At 38.6% G+C, this 15,839-nt stretch overlaps 1 protein-coding gene across 1 annotated transcript in view; it reads right to left on the bottom strand.

Moving 5' to 3' along the window:
* Window positions 1–15,839, bottom strand: part of LOC122809199 (alpha-tectorin-like) — a 1,556,410-nt gene that overhangs the window by 1,059,457 nt on the left and 481,114 nt on the right. The gene's annotated exons all lie outside the window — the stretch shown is intronic.

Raw genomic sequence — 15,839 nt, 5'->3', positions numbered from 1 at the left:
ACAGGTAGTTGTCTTTAAATGCCTTATATACCTGAATATGATTTCCTCTTAGATATCTGTAAGAGACACTGTACAAGTTCAGATATTTTAGTCTTTCATAATAACTTAAATTTTCACATCCATGGATGCTCTTGGTATTTTGGTGTGTGTGTTGTGTGTGTGTGTGTGTCTGTGCACTTGCTTGACATTAGAGCAAGCATTTTACACCAGCATGTGGGACACTGCCATTACCATCTTCCCACCAAACACTGCTAATATCATCACCTACAAACAATTATCTAACACTCTCAAAGTCAGACTTGTGCTGTGGTATTTGCATTAAATGCAAATGTCTGTAGTCTGTGTACTGAGATAGGTAGGGGCTTTGTTCTCATAGCACTCAGTTGGTGTGTGTGTTTGTTTATATACTTGCTTGTCATTAGAGAGAGAACATTTTACACCATTATGTGGGACACTGCTGTTACCATTTTCTCTTCACCAGACACTACTAATGTCATCACCTATAAGCTGTTGTCCAGCAAACTCTAAATCAGACTTCTGGTGCTATGTTAGTATAATACAGACAGTATCAGCACACATTAAAAATTGCTGCCACAGCCATTAACACGCATGAGATGTAACAAAAACATGAGGGATTTCTAAGTTATGAAAACGAACATAAAACCCAATGATAATGTAGACATTATACCCCTTTGAGCAGACCAAGTTGTATGTGACTGGTGTACTGAGATGGATGGTATGTGGACCCACAGTGGTGACTACACCTTTCTATGTAACACAACACCTTAGTATGTGTAGGACATCCACATCAAAGGCCATAATCATTCCAGAGTTCACGGCCTTCATCAAACCAATAACTGAGTGAAATGTACTTTTCTTCTTGTATCTCATTGCACATCTTCCAGGGATGCGTAATGCAAGTGTACCACGTTTGCCACACTGAACTGTCACACTTCTTATTGGCCATACATGGGTATTATTTTTGTTGCATAAACATTACTGTCTGATGGTGTGGAACATCCCTCAAGGTGATATAACAGATTCATGTGTGATACCTGTTCTGGGGATGCCCACAGTACATACATATAACATTGATGACATGATTACATCTGTGGCAGTGTTGACTGTGCCATGTATACCTGTCAACTAATGTCAAATACAGGTAAAGCTGTATCCCTCCTAACACCTCCAGCAGATGTTACATTATCAGGATGGTGTGCTTGATCAGCCTCATAGATTGATGATATATCATAATAGTTATACAAGTGTATTCTTGCAGAACCATCTATGATCACTCACAATCACATATGTTATGTCATAGACATGGGATTATTGATGGTATGTTTCTGATATTATCCATGATTGTGCATGCTTCTGTTTACTTTTGTCCATGAGCCTGTAACTATCTGTACATCCTGGATGACCTATGCTGACATTGCAGTCATATCCAGCAATCTCATTTTGTAGTGATTCACAATATGTACCTAATCCCTATTGTATATAACATCCCTGATAGATGTCCTCTTCATTGTTCATGTCAGGATGCTTATATCACAAAGACATCCTTAACCCCTATTGCATATGACATCCCTGATAGATGTCCTCTGCATTGTTCATGTCAGGATGCTTAAATCACAAATACATCCTTCTCCATTTTTATGTCACCTTGTGTGACAGTCACATAAGATAGATTTCCACTGTGCAGTATGTACTGTATCATGTCAATGTGTGATTAGTGTTCCTGCTACATCTATCTTAATTTACATGTCATCATCTGCTGTACATTAAAATGTTTCACCTGTCCTCTTTCCCTGTGTTTCCTTCTACAATTCATCCATGTGTTTCTATTCAATACACATACTTCCCCTGACTGTTTATTTTACATGGCAGTTCATGTATTGTTATGGATCATTTACACAACTTTTGTACAGAATGCCTGAAATGGGAGTCCACGATACTCTGTATTGCATACACTGTCCTAGAATGTATGTGGACATATATATATTGCTATATTCTTAACCATGGTAACCACTGTGGCATTCCAAGCAATCCAGCAGACCTAGTTTGCCCATAGGTAAACAGGTCTACATGTCTGCTGCTATCCGTGTTACTTTACATGGTTTCCTGTCTGGAAACACTGCTGCTAGCCATGAAACTGTGCTTGTTTATGTTTTAACATGGTGCACAGAATGACTATGTAATTAGTGTTGCTGCTCAGCATGCAAACATGTAAACTCCACATAGGATTCGTGAGAAGCCTACAGAGAGTATACTGAATCTCCAGGGATATTTAAATGTTCATAATAAAACAACATATTCCTTTCTTTATTAATCAGTCTTCACTCTCTCTCTCTCTCTCTCTCTCTCTCTCTTTCTCATTCTTACACTTGTTATCTAATTATTAATATTGTTTTTCTCAGCTAACCACAGTCTCTTTATCTCTTTTGAATTATTGTATTTTTCCCTAGTTCTCTCACCTTTGCTTCTGTGTCTTGTTCTATTTATCTTCAGTTCTTTTAATTTACACAAATTAAGTTAGTTCTTTCAATAGTCAATCTCATTGTTTCTTTGGTTCCTCTGTATTGTATTGTATTATACCTAAAAAAATGACAATCATTACAACCCTGCTATATTATATACTGAACTTGTAAAAATGGCAATCCATGTCCAATGTTTATACTTGCTATATTCTTCTGTTTTGCTTTCATGTAATATGTTGGAGCTTTCTTCCTGGGTACATTGATTAAAATGGTTGCATTGCCCATCTGGGCTTTCTTGGTAAACAAATGTCAGTAAATAATAAATAAAACAAAAATAAAACACAGCTTTACAACCAGCTTTAGCACATTAAGAGCTTATGTGGACTTTGTAGATTTTTTTTGCAACATAACACATCAAAAACACATTTAGAATATCTGTAGTTATGACTATTTCCATTTTACTAGTGTCCACTTTTACTCCTGATGAAACCTGAATGAACAAAATTAGAAGACTATTTTTTGTTGTTCTTCTTAAATCATATTTGCTATATTTCTGCTGCTAGTTTTGTTTATTTAAGAATGGTGCCTTTAACGCTTTTTTTATAATTAGAAAGTTATGCCTAGCATTTATTCATTTGTTTATTTGTCTTGTTCTTGTAATGTTCCTTTGCATAAAATTTGCACATAATTAATGACCTAATTTGCAACTCCAAAACCTCTGCAGTCAACCAAGGCTGGATAGTAGTGGCAACATTACATATTCTGCTTGCTTTATCACTTTAAAATGCTCATGAACATTTGCCTATGCTGCTGTAGAGATGGAAAAGCTTTATTGCTTAAAGAGGGGATAGGGACAGTGTGCTTTACAAAACACAACCATTTTAGCCTAGACTTTATTAGAAAACAGATTCATAACAGAGAGAACTTGCAGAATCCTGGGGTTTTAATAAACCTTATATTAAAATAGATGCACTAGTGCAAGATTCAGTATATAAATGGAAGCAAAGGGAACATGAATGAAATTCTAAATTTATTACATAGAAACTCAGTACTGTATCTTACAAGAGGAAGATTCATGGAAATTAAGACTGTCTGAGTCAGTCATCTATCATTGGTACAGAACTCAGTTTACTTTTAAAATTCTTGTGGCTAGACATTTGCTTCCCCAAATAGCTAAAATCACAAACATGATGTCCACAATGCATCAAAAATGTTTTAAGGCTGATAAACGATATAGCTGCCAACTTAAACACTACTGCTTGAGAAAAGCACACAGCAGAGAGGGAAGCGAAAGGGAAACAGGGCTTTAACTAGCCTCATCAGTGTTGTTATCTAAATTCCACCTTTACTTGATAATGAAAGAGAAAGGTGTGTTTTAGTTTTTATCATTCCAGTCCATCAGTAGTTATATAAAAATGAAGATCAATTTTTTAGATTTTACTGAGAAAATGGACATTGCTAATTATTTAAAATAAACTATGAATTAATTAGTCATATACTTTTAACAAGATTACATATAGAAAATATATGAACGTAACATCAGTATTATTTCTAATTATGTATTATATGAACGTAACACCAGTATTATTTCTAATTATGTATTATACCAACATGAAGAGATTATATAGGAGGAAAATGACAAGAGCCCTTCAGAGATTTTGATGTAATGTTTCTCTGTCAAGATTTGCAAAAGATTAACTGACATCTCTGGATTCAAAACCTCAGCTAACATAGTTTCTCTGTTTGTATATTTGCTGCAGATCGGTGCAAATATTTATATGACAGTAATTAGAAAATCTGTGGATGACATTTAAATGTAAAACATTTAATTTTAACTAAGGAAGTACAACAAAGATGAGAACAATGAAAAGGGCCTGCATAATTAATATGAGCACATATAGATCTTGCTTGGTACTTGTGATGAAGTATCTGATGTTCGGCATTAGAATCACTGTTGCAGTAGCCTAAGCTATTGGGTTACATCCTGGTTAAGAAATGTCTACTGCCTACCTTTCAAAACTTTATAACACTTTCCATATACCTTAGCTACCATTGGCTTGAGCAGATCTTAGTAAAGAGAGCAGTTTGGGTGCCAAAAACTTCAGAGATTTCTTGTCATTGAAGTACCCTCTCTATTGGAACTTCATGGAACTAACACTCTACTAGCAAGAACAACTCAGTGGTGGAATGCTTAATGTTGTCACCTCACAGCAAGAGATTCTCCAGTTTGATTCTTGGCTAGGGTGCCTTCTGTGCAGATTCTGCATGTCCTCCCTGCGTTCATGTGGGTTTCATCCCATGATAACAAGACATGCTTCTGGAACATTCCTCCCCAGACCTGTGCTGAAAATTGTCTTGTTCTAAGTTGGACTTTCATAGTAAACAAATAATAAATAAATTCTTTAAAGGATGGGCAAATCAGTACACTACTAGGGAAAACATTTCAAAAATTCATTTTTTTCTGAAGAAAACCTGTATTATTATGAATTAAATTATTTTATGCTAGTAAAATTATTTTTTATAGGCTGTCATGACTTGTGTAGAATGTTTACTCAGTATTTGCTTGTTTGAGAAATCTGTGCAAAATCCATTTTTCTGCATATGTTTGTTCAATTAATGTGCTAGGGGCAGGATATTGTGCTTTTGGAGAATTGTCATTTAAAATTGTACCTCAAAATCATTATTTTTCTATTAGGAGGTTTACTGTCATTCACATGATCTGCTACACTTACTTGAATAGTTATCACTTTCCTCAATTCTTCCTTTCTGCATCTGCAAGAAGAAGAACATTTCTAGAGAGACTTTGTGTGTCATGCCGGTCCTCTAATTACCTTAACAACTGATGGGTCGCTCAGCTGTGGTCAAACTTTCTTTCCTGTGACCATTCATCAATGTCTATCAGTCACTGTGATATAGCTCTTTTGGAAGCCATTAAGGACCTTAGACAGTTAGACTGTGGCTGCAGGGTGGCCTTCTCTGGGTAAGGAGGAAGTAGTGTGTGAAGGTTTACTGCATAGCTAGATTAAGATGACTGATTCGTGAAATTGTACTCTTGCTATGAGTCAGTCTTCTTACAGGGCATCTCCCAGAAAAAGAAAACAATTTAAGAATGTTACTTTTCATCTTACTATTCATATGAACAGGGATACTTGTTGGTATGTACTAAGGAATTAATTTTTGCTTTTAATATTTCAAATCCTGTTTCTTTACTTATTTTCAGATTGAAAAAGAAAAACATTTCCCTCTCATTCTAGCACCAATTCTCAGTTAGGAGAATTGGGAAAGTATACCTCTCAGCTACTAAGAGTAAGATCTGGACAAACCCAACAAAAATGGAAGGATAAAGGCCTAAATCAAGGTCACATTTTTATATAAACATAGAACGTTAATAGAATAATAGATTCTGCATCATCATCTTGTATTTTCTAAATGATATGAAGTCTGAAAATTAAATATCTCTGATTATTTAGTGGCTTCAATCATCAATGATTTGACAAAAAATAAACACAGAGTTTATGACTAACAAACCTAAACTGTGAGGGAAAAATCTGAACAGCTGAGAGGTATGAGGAAACAGAGAGGGAGTATTCTTTGGTGATTTCTCTTCTAGACGAAGACTCTGACTTGAGGGAAATGTTACTTCAGATTTCCCTCCATAAGAGCTATCTTTTTGCTGAGACCTTAGCTAAAATTAAAGTGTTTTTTTTTTTCAACAGGACCGCAATGAAATGCTATTTCCAAGCAAAAGTTTTATGATTTATTGAAACTAGATATGGTAGCAGCTATCAGTCCTGTTCTGTCAGCGTACAAAGATGTTTTCTTAATAGCATGTAGCATGCTTGACAATCAATCTCCTCCTCCTAAAAAGTATGATAGGTTATATAAAGAAATTCAGATTCATAAATATCTGTTTTATAATCCTAATGCACATTATTAATGTTAACCCCATTCCCTCAGGCAAGGACTGGACATTTTTGACAGAGTTGGAAAGAAAGCTTATTTTCCTACAGTAACTTTCAGAATTTTCAACTACCAGGATCTCATGTTAATTTGTTTACTGGCTTCTTTTCAGAACACAAGAAAGTTAACTGTTAACCTCCCTTCTTCAGAGGCAAAAAGGTCATTATAATTCATTAGCTGTATCTGCTTCTCATATAACCAAACTCTTTTCAAAGCACTTTTAGGAGTCTGCTGATGCGGTTTTCATACCTGATGCTATGGGATCAATTTTGAAAGATTTGCTTGGTTAAGTTCTCAAGACTTACCAGAAGATGTTACAGCTGAGATTTTGCAATTTTGTTTTCTAGATAAGAATATTCTGTTTGGTTCTTTTGCTGTTGAAGTACTTAAAAGATTTTATGAAAGAGGAAATTGGTTAAAGGGGTGACCCAAATTTTCCAACCCTCCTTGTCTATGTTTAATAGAAATTTTCTTTCTAACTCAGGACACTTTTTTCAAAAACAAACAATTTAAATAGTAAGGTGATAGCAAACAGGATTTTAAAAGCAATGACAAGGAAGCTCAAAAAAGAAAAGGAAAGTCTTCCAGAACCAATAACAGTCCAATCAGTCAGAATGATTAGTTCCTACTGAAGTTTCCTCTCCCCTCCCTCCCTGGCAATCTATTACTCAGTCAGTGTCTACATCTTCCAGTGGTATCAGGTTATCTCAGACAAATGGGTTCTAAAAATCATTCCACTGAGGTACAGATGGCAATGGGAGTGCCTTTCTTCTTTCCAGATGATTCCTTCTCATCTTGTGAACCAAACATCCCTATTTCCCTCAGTATGGGACCAACAGTTATCACAGGGGGTCATAGAACTAATGTCCTCAGGACAGATGGACAAAAAGTTGCTATTCAATGATATTTCTGGTTCCAAAGAAAGAGGTAACTTGGACACCAGACCTATTCCTCTTCTTTCTCAGCTTCAAAATGTTATCCCTTTGAATGCTTTCACCGCTCATTCCTTTACTCAGGTTCATTGTATCATTATACTTATAAAGGTACTTACTTTTTTCTATTACTACTAGGAAGTATTTCAGATGTGTCTTACGATTTTCTGAATCTGGCTTACATTATTGGTTCTCTGTCTTACTCTTTGGTAAATCTACTACACCAAGGATAGTTACAAAGAGTCTCTCTCCACTAATTGCTTACTGCATACTTCAAGACATCCACATCTTTCGATATTTGGATGACTGTCTTATATTTGCAAGCTCTTTTTCTAAATATCACAATTCTTTGATATGTCAAGAAACTCCTGCTCATTCTGGGATTTCAATTGTTTTTTTTTTTTTTTTTTTTTTGGGGGGGGGGGGGTGTCTTCTGGATTTTTCCTTAGGAAAAGCTTTTCTTCTACTGGTTTAAGTAGAACTGTAGAAAGAAAACTTCCTGAGATTTTCCAACCAGTGTTATCTGCCAAAGAAGTTCTCAGACTTTTAGGTTTCTGTAATTATTATGATACTCTTGGCCAGACTTCACATGAGAAAAATTCAGTGGTACCTCAGGTCAGTCTCGTGTCAGCATCAACACTCTTGATCTTTTTACATGTCAGTGCTGGAGTTTGTCAGAAGGGATGTATCGTGGAGAGTAAACCAGTTCTCTCTCAGCCCTGGTCTCCTCTTTTCCCTTCTACCTCCTCTTCAGTCTATTACAACAGATAATTTTGCCTTTGCTTGGGGTACTTAGTCAGAAGGGGTGAAAGTTCAAGGTGTTGAGAATAATCAAAGCAGACAATAGTACATCAACATGAAAGAGACAGAGGCAGTAATCAATGCTTTGAATGTCTTAAATCATCTCTGGTCCACAGATCCTCTACAGGTTATCACTGACAATAATGCAAGGATGTGGTATATAAACAAATAATGAGGTACAAGACCTTACCTTCTTGGCAGTCTTGCAATGATGGTCTAGGAGGTGCCAACTCAGCCTATTTTGACTCTGCAGGCCACATATATTACATCAAAGCAAAGCATTGTAGCAGACAAGCTGAGCAGGATGAGGACAAAACCTCCCAAATTACACCTGGGGGCCTTACAAAAATTGATTCAACCATGGGAATATCTCAAATAGGTCTACTTGCCTCCTTTCAAAAAGAAACAAAGTTATATAAATTATGCTCCAGGATTCCATGCAAACATCATTCTATTGGACAGGAATATTCCTGTCTGCCCTTTCCTCTGATACCATGGGAATTTCTAAAGATCCAAAAGGTCTCTTCAAAGATAGTGGTACTATCTCCATTTCCAGTTCAGACATCAGTGGTTCTTCCTTTGAAATTGAACAAGAGCAATTTACACAAGTTCCCCTATAGGCTGAATTCACTCACATAAGACAAGGGTTGTTTAATAAACTACATCTTACAACCTCTTCAGTTGACTGCCTGGGTGACAGAGTTTTGATACCCTTTAGGCAACTTTTTTTCTTAGGGCATCATCATCATCATTATTATCATCAATACTCTTTTTCCCATTTTCTACATGGGGTGGGGGTGTTGTGTTAAATGTCACCATCCCTCTCTATTTAATGCCACTCTCTTTCCTTCTTTGACACTCATGCCTGACTGTTGCAGATCTTCTCTCACACTATCCATCCACCTCTTTGCTGGATGCCCTAATTTCCTCATACTTTCTTCCTGTCCGTCCCAAATCTTATAGGTTCATAGGTAGGTACTAGGCTATTGGCCCTAGGGCCTATATAAGCCTAGACAAAAGGTACCCTGGCTTTCGCCACTCAAGAAAATTATTTTCCTGTGCCATTGTCAAGCAGAGCCACAGAAGTGATCCCCAGGGTGAATTTCCTATCTCCCATCCAAACATCAAAATTTTTCTTGAAGAGTGCTAATGAGGAGCTTTGTTTGATATAGATAGGTAGTTTGTTCCAGAGTATAGGAAGTCTCTGGGACAGGAGTCTATCGCTCCAGCATGTTCTGTTTATTGTGGTGACAAGATTTATGTCCCTAGAGCGTATAGCTCATAGGGATTGGGATTTCTTTAAGTGGAGCATGTCTAAAAGCTCTGGGTTTGACATAGCTTTGTGTGTTAGGCAGAGATCGCCTCTGAGTAGGCGATATGTGATGGAGTAAAGCTGAAGTTTTTTGACAAGGTCTGCGTAGGTCATCTGCTTGAGGCCAGTAATCCTCTTTGTGAGGTATTTCTGCGGCCTTTCCAGTTGTTGTAGATGTCTTGTGAGGTACATACCAAAAAGGGCATTGTACTCTATAATGGGTCTAATGATTGATGAGTAGAGGGGAACAATGACCTCTTTTTTCCTGGATGAGAAGGCTTTTGTGATGAGGTGTGCCACATAGAAGGATTTCCTGACTACTGTGGCAATGTGATTATCAAAGGAGAGACTACTGTCCACCTGTGTCCCAAGGTCTCTTATCATACTTTTGGTGTTAAGAAGACTACCACCTATGTGGTAGTTCATGGGTACAGAGTTTTTACCAAAAGGGATGACAATGCACTTTTTGGCATTGAGCTTGAGGCCATGGCTTTGACACCAGGCATCTGTCTCAGCGAGGCCCTTTTGTAGGATGTCCACATCTTTTGGAGTTTTGATTATGGCTCCTAGCTTGCAGTCATCTGCAAACTTCATTAGCCAAAGACCTTCTTTGTTAGCCTGTACTTCAGAGAAGTAGATACCAAACAGGAGAGGACCCAGGACTGAACGCTGTGGCACTCTACTTGTCACTGGTCTGAAGTTGGATTTGGAGTCTGCTACTTTCACAGTGTGGGTTCTGTCAGTGAGCCAGTTGGCAACCCATCTTGTGACATAGGGATTCATACCTAGTTTAGTGAGTTTATCTATAATTCCAGAGTGGAGGATGGTGTTGAAAGCCTTGCTGAGATCTAGATAGGCTGTTTGAACCGCCTTACCCTCATCTACGGCTTTGGTGACTGCTTCAAAGATGTCTATCAGGTTTAGGGGACATGATCTGCCTTTTACAATCCCGAACTGGGTGGGGTCCTGAGTTTGGAGATTAACAATGTCATTGTTTATAAGTTCCATGATGATATGTTCCATAGCCTTGCAGACCAGGCTTGTTAGGCTAATGGGGTGATTGTTTCCAGGGTTCATGGCAGCTCCCCCTTTGTGGAGTGGGATAACCTTCACTGTGCGCCATTCAGTGGGGACATAGCCTGAGGTGAGGCTATGATTGAACATGGTACTTAGGTGGGGTGCCAGTTTGGTCTGTAGTTTATTTAGAACACAGCCTGGGATGTTGTCAGGTCCCACGGATGCTGTGTTCTTGGCTTTGGATAGTGTGTTTTTTATCTGTGTAGCCGTGATTACAGGAACTTTGCATTCTTCTGGTATAGAGATGGGCCCTTTAGGGGATGACAGGGCGGTAAAATTAGCACTGAACCTATCTGCCAGGATGTTGGCAATATCAGTTAGTTCTGTATATTTAGTGCCATTGTGCTGTAACTCAGTGCAGATCTGAGTGTTGCCACTGAGATTCTTGACATAGCTGTAGAATGCTTTGTGGTTGTCTTTAGAGTCAGTGGTGATTTTGTTTTCATAACTAGCTTTGGAGGATTTTATGAGGGATCTCAGATTCTTACTGAGGCTGACCAGGAAGTTTCTCCAATCATGGGATTTTTACTCTTTTTTGCAACAGTTTCTTTCTTTTGTTATAGAGTTTGTTTATGGCAGGGGACCACCAGAGTGGCTTCCTTTTTTTGAAGGATAGCATCTTGGTTCTGTTAGGGATTGCACGATCCATGCACTCATGTAAGTGCTTATAAAGTGCATTTGTGCAGGATTCAGCAGTCATACCTCTATTGTTCGTCAGCATGGGTGTTGTGAAGTTTGCCACTTCTGTCTTAAGAAGCGTGAAGTTAGCTTTGGAGAAATTATTTACTGTGGTTTCCGTAATGGGAGGTGGGGCTGGGATGTGGATGTCTAGGGTGATTAGCTTCTGGTTGGATCTGGCCAACAAGGAATTGACCTCTGGTGTGGAGCACCGGTTGCCCATGTTGGTAATAACCAGGTCTAGGATATTGCTGCCCCTGGTTGGGGTGTGTATAAGTTGATCCAAGGCTTTGGATTTTATGAATTCCAGAAAACGTTGAGCACAAGAGTTGGTACATGAGTAGTTTCCCAGTTAATGGTGGCGTAGTTGAAATCTCCCATTATTAGAGTGTTAGGTTGTACCCTAATATTTTCCAATGTATCAAGAAATGAGGAGTGGAAATCCTGGGCCTTGGTGGGGGATTTGTAGCAAGCTACAATTTGGATTGCGGTCTTGCTCAGAGTTAGTTTCACTTGGATAATCTCGGATGAATTATGCTGAGCAACTAGCCTGAAGGTGTGGATATCCTTAATGAATATGGACACACCTCCACCTTTAGTGTTTCGGTTCAGGTTAGGTGGCCAAAAGGTGTGGTATGAATTATAGCCTGGTAATGCAGGGGTACTATCTGGATCCTTGAACCAGGTCTCTGTCACTGCAGAGATGTCGATGTTCTCCATTTTAAGGAGTGCCTCGAGTGAGTGCATTTTGAGGTTTAGACTTCTAGCACTGAGTAGCAATACCCTCAGATTCTTCTTGCTTGTACCTGTTACGGTGGTGAATTTGTCATTTGAACCTTGCCAAAAAAGGCACTATAGAGGTGGCTAGAGCCTTAGCCAGTATCCAGAATCCCAGGGGCGACAGGTGCAGGCCATCTCTGACAAAGCATCATGGTTTGTTGATCATGTCATCCCAGGTAGATAGATATTGGATCCCCTTAGAATGACACCGGAAGCTTAGCCAATTGTTGAAGTCAATCATTTTGTCCTTGCACTGTGGTATCATTCTAGGTGATGGCAGGATGCTACTCAGGGCTAGGGTCATACCTGCCTGGGCTACAAGATCGGACAGCTCCTCCATGTCCCTTTTCATGTAGTCCAGGGAGGTACGTCTCAGGTCATTCACACCAACATGGACAATGACAGAGTCATATTTGTACTTGTTCTGGAGTGACCTGAGTGCATGCATTATGTGGCGGATCCTGGCAGCCGACAGGCAGCTGACAGTAACTTTCTCCTTGTTTAGCCTGGTGAGTGGAACATCAGTGTGCCTAACTATAGAGTCACCTATGACTAGAGTGTTGGGTACTTTGTTATGCCATATAGGCTGTGGTTGAGTGGCACACTGAGTTTGTGGGCTATGTGTCATTTGGATTATGTTGGGGAGTGGAGGTTGCTTGTGTTTCTGCTTTGGAGGTCCCTGTTGCTTGGGCAGGTTTTTACTGAGAGCCTCCATGAATGTAGGTGTGTGTTTTGTGTTTCTATGTGTGTGTTTTGGTGGTGTAGGGTTTGAGGGACTATGTGCTGAGTGTGGTGTGGTGCAAGTGTTTACCTTCTCCTCTTGACTGTCTAATCCAGTCTTAGGTGAAGAGAGCTTTGCTTCCAGTTTGACTATATACGTGCATCTCTCACAGGTTATAGTGTTGGGTGGTAGGAGGAGAGGGTTGTCTGTGTACATGAGGCAATTGCTGCATTGCCCCAAGATGCCCAGATTAATCAGGTAGACAGGAGAAAACACCGGGTGCTGACTCTTAGACATGCCTGGATACGTGCTTATTTGTTAAGTACTAGAAACTATTTTCCTCTAGACAGTGAGGAAAGTTGAGTGCTGTAGTAATTTGTAGCTTATTTAGTGCTTACAATAAGTTCTGAACAAGTGCTGAGCTCAAAGAAACAGATTTGAGTGCTGAAACTAAAAAACTGGCTAGTTCTAAGAAACAAAATTAAGCTAGAAGGCTTCCCTCCAACACAAAAAAGCTTGGGTCTTAGAAGCCCACAAATAGTCCTGGACACAGCAAATCTGTATCCATACTAGACTACCCAGAGGAAATGCAGGAAACAAGCTTAGAATTTTTTTTTTTAAGTGGAAAGAAAGAAAGGAGGAGCAGAAGCTAAGCTTATTCAATAGATTCACTTCTGCTTTTCTGTACATGTGTCTGAACCACGGTAATCTGTTTTCTTTGACCTTTTCTGTAATTGGAGTTATTTGGGTTTCTGCTTTTATGTCCTCATTTCTTTGTCTGTCCCACAGTGTGCATCCCACCACCTGTCTAAGGAAATGCAGGAGATACTAAATATGGCTAAAAGAAACTGCTACTAGAAAATCTTATATGCGTAAGTGGGAGTGATGTTTTTAGTTTGTGCCGTTGTAAGAACCAGGACCCATTTAAGACCCAGATTACTCTTGTTCTTGATTATATCTGTAAGTTGTTATCATTTGGCTTTTCCTACTCATCCATCATGATCCATGTTTTGGCCATTCCTGCTCATCTGCCCTTAGATCCTCCCCATTCTACCTGTCCTTAAGTCTTGAATTTTGAAAGGTTTTTACATAACTGTCCACATAGAAAACAGATGTGTCTTCTTTTGGAACTTAACTTTGTGCATAAAAATCTGACACTTCTTCAGTTTTAACCAGCACATCAGGCTGATTGTGTTACTTATCAGGCTAATTGCATTACTAATTGCTCAGACTTCTGCAAGAAGAGTACCTGATTTTCAGGCTTTTCAGGTGGATCAATCCTACCTCATTTTCCACAAGGACAGTTTTTTTTTGAGAAAAAAAAATCCTTATTTTATGCCTAAAGTAGTTACAGAGATTACAAAGTAGTTTCAGAGATTACCTTTAACCAATGTATTAATCTCCCTCTATTCTTTCCAAAACCAAAAAAAGAGAGAAAAAGTAGCATGCATACTCTGAATGTTCACAGGCATCTCAGATACTACTTGGACAGAACAAAATCCTTCAGGAAAACCATTCAGATATTTGTCTCATATGAAGGTAGGAAAATAAGACAAGTATCAAATTTTATTTATTTATTAACCAGGAAAGCCCAACTTGGAACAAAGCCAATTTTCAGCAAAGACCCAGAGAGAAATGCTCCAGATGCATGTCTTTGTAACATGGGAGAAAACCCACACAAATGCATGGAGAACATGCAGAATCCACACAGAAGGCACTCCAGCTAAGAATTGAACCAGAGAACCTCATGATGCGAGGTGACAATGCTACAGCTGCACTACTGCACCATACAGTTTCTAGATGGCTGTCTCAACTATTTCTTTTTCTTGTTTCCAGTATAACAACCCACTTACAGCTAGGATTAGGGCCCACTCTTCTAGAGCTTTGACTTCTTTTGTGGGGTTTTTTGTAAAGGATTGGACTCTAAAAGTATTTTAGATGCAGCACCTTGGTCCTCTGTACACATTATCACTAAGATTTACAAACTGAATTCCTTTTCCAGGTCCAGAACAAGCTTAGCTAGGAACATTCTCCAGGGGCTCCTGTATTCTTGAATTCCTCCTTTCTCCCTATATTTTCCTAAACTTTGGTAATTTACTCCAATGGCTTATGCTACTGCAATAGTAAGATAGTTTTGAACATAATACAGTTGTGCAAGTAAAGTTACTATAAAAAATATCTGTTCTAATAGATCACTGATTCAGTAGTCTACCCCTCCCTCCAACCCCTTTATTTTGTTTTTGATGCATTGCCAAGGTGTGGATGTATATATTGTTGTGTATATAGCTACATTTGTTTTATGACTGAATTTTCCTTTCCTAGTATTTTTTGTTCAGGTATATAGCATCCCTTCTTAAGGCAAGAATGTTATTAAGATTTAGGCACCCAGGCTACTTTCTTTATGTGGTTGTGCTCATGCCCCTGATGGCAATGTGCATAGAAAGTTTTCTGAAGCTTAGAAAGTTGACTAGTGGTCATATCTTAGGCAGAATACAGCCCAAGCAGCCCAGGCTACTGCTACAGAGATCTATTAAAACATCTATAACTATGGTAAATGTACTTATACGACTGTACTTTATTTTATAATATGGCCATTTAAGTTAGCTTGTATCAGTGTTAGTGGCACAGTAGGTAGCACATTTGCGTTTGGTGTAAAAGACTTTGAGTTCTATTACCACAGCAGGTAGCATCATAGCTGTCCCTGTTGTGCAGCATAAGGGGGGGTGCTGTACTCGTGTGTGTTGTCCTCTGAATGAGATGTTAAACTGGGGTCTCACCTGTTTGAGCTGGTGATAGCACAAGTGGATGTAAAAGATCCTGTTGAAAAAGGTATAGGAAGTTCCCTGATGACATTGCCAAATTTCCACTAACAGAATAAATACTACCTTGGGTCTCCCTTGAAAAAGGCCACTTGCCTAGTGGGACTAACACAATCAGGAAAGGATGAATAAAATAAACACATCCCTACACTCTCATCTGATTCTGCCCTGATTAAGCATATTTTGCTTTTCCTTTCCAGTGTCGTATCTAAATGAATGAGTGGCTGTTTATGCTCAGTAAATAAATGTATGTCCATAAAATTATTGTCTAACTGAAGT

This window comes from Protopterus annectens, chromosome 8.part0 (genome assembly GCF_019279795.1).
Source record: "Protopterus annectens isolate FY-2018-M chromosome 8.part0, PAN1.0, whole genome shotgun sequence".
Taxonomy (NCBI): Eukaryota; Metazoa; Chordata; order Ceratodontiformes; family Protopteridae; genus Protopterus; species Protopterus annectens.
Note: the sequence above shows the minus strand (reverse complement) of the source record. Positions and strands in the feature narration are given on the sequence as shown.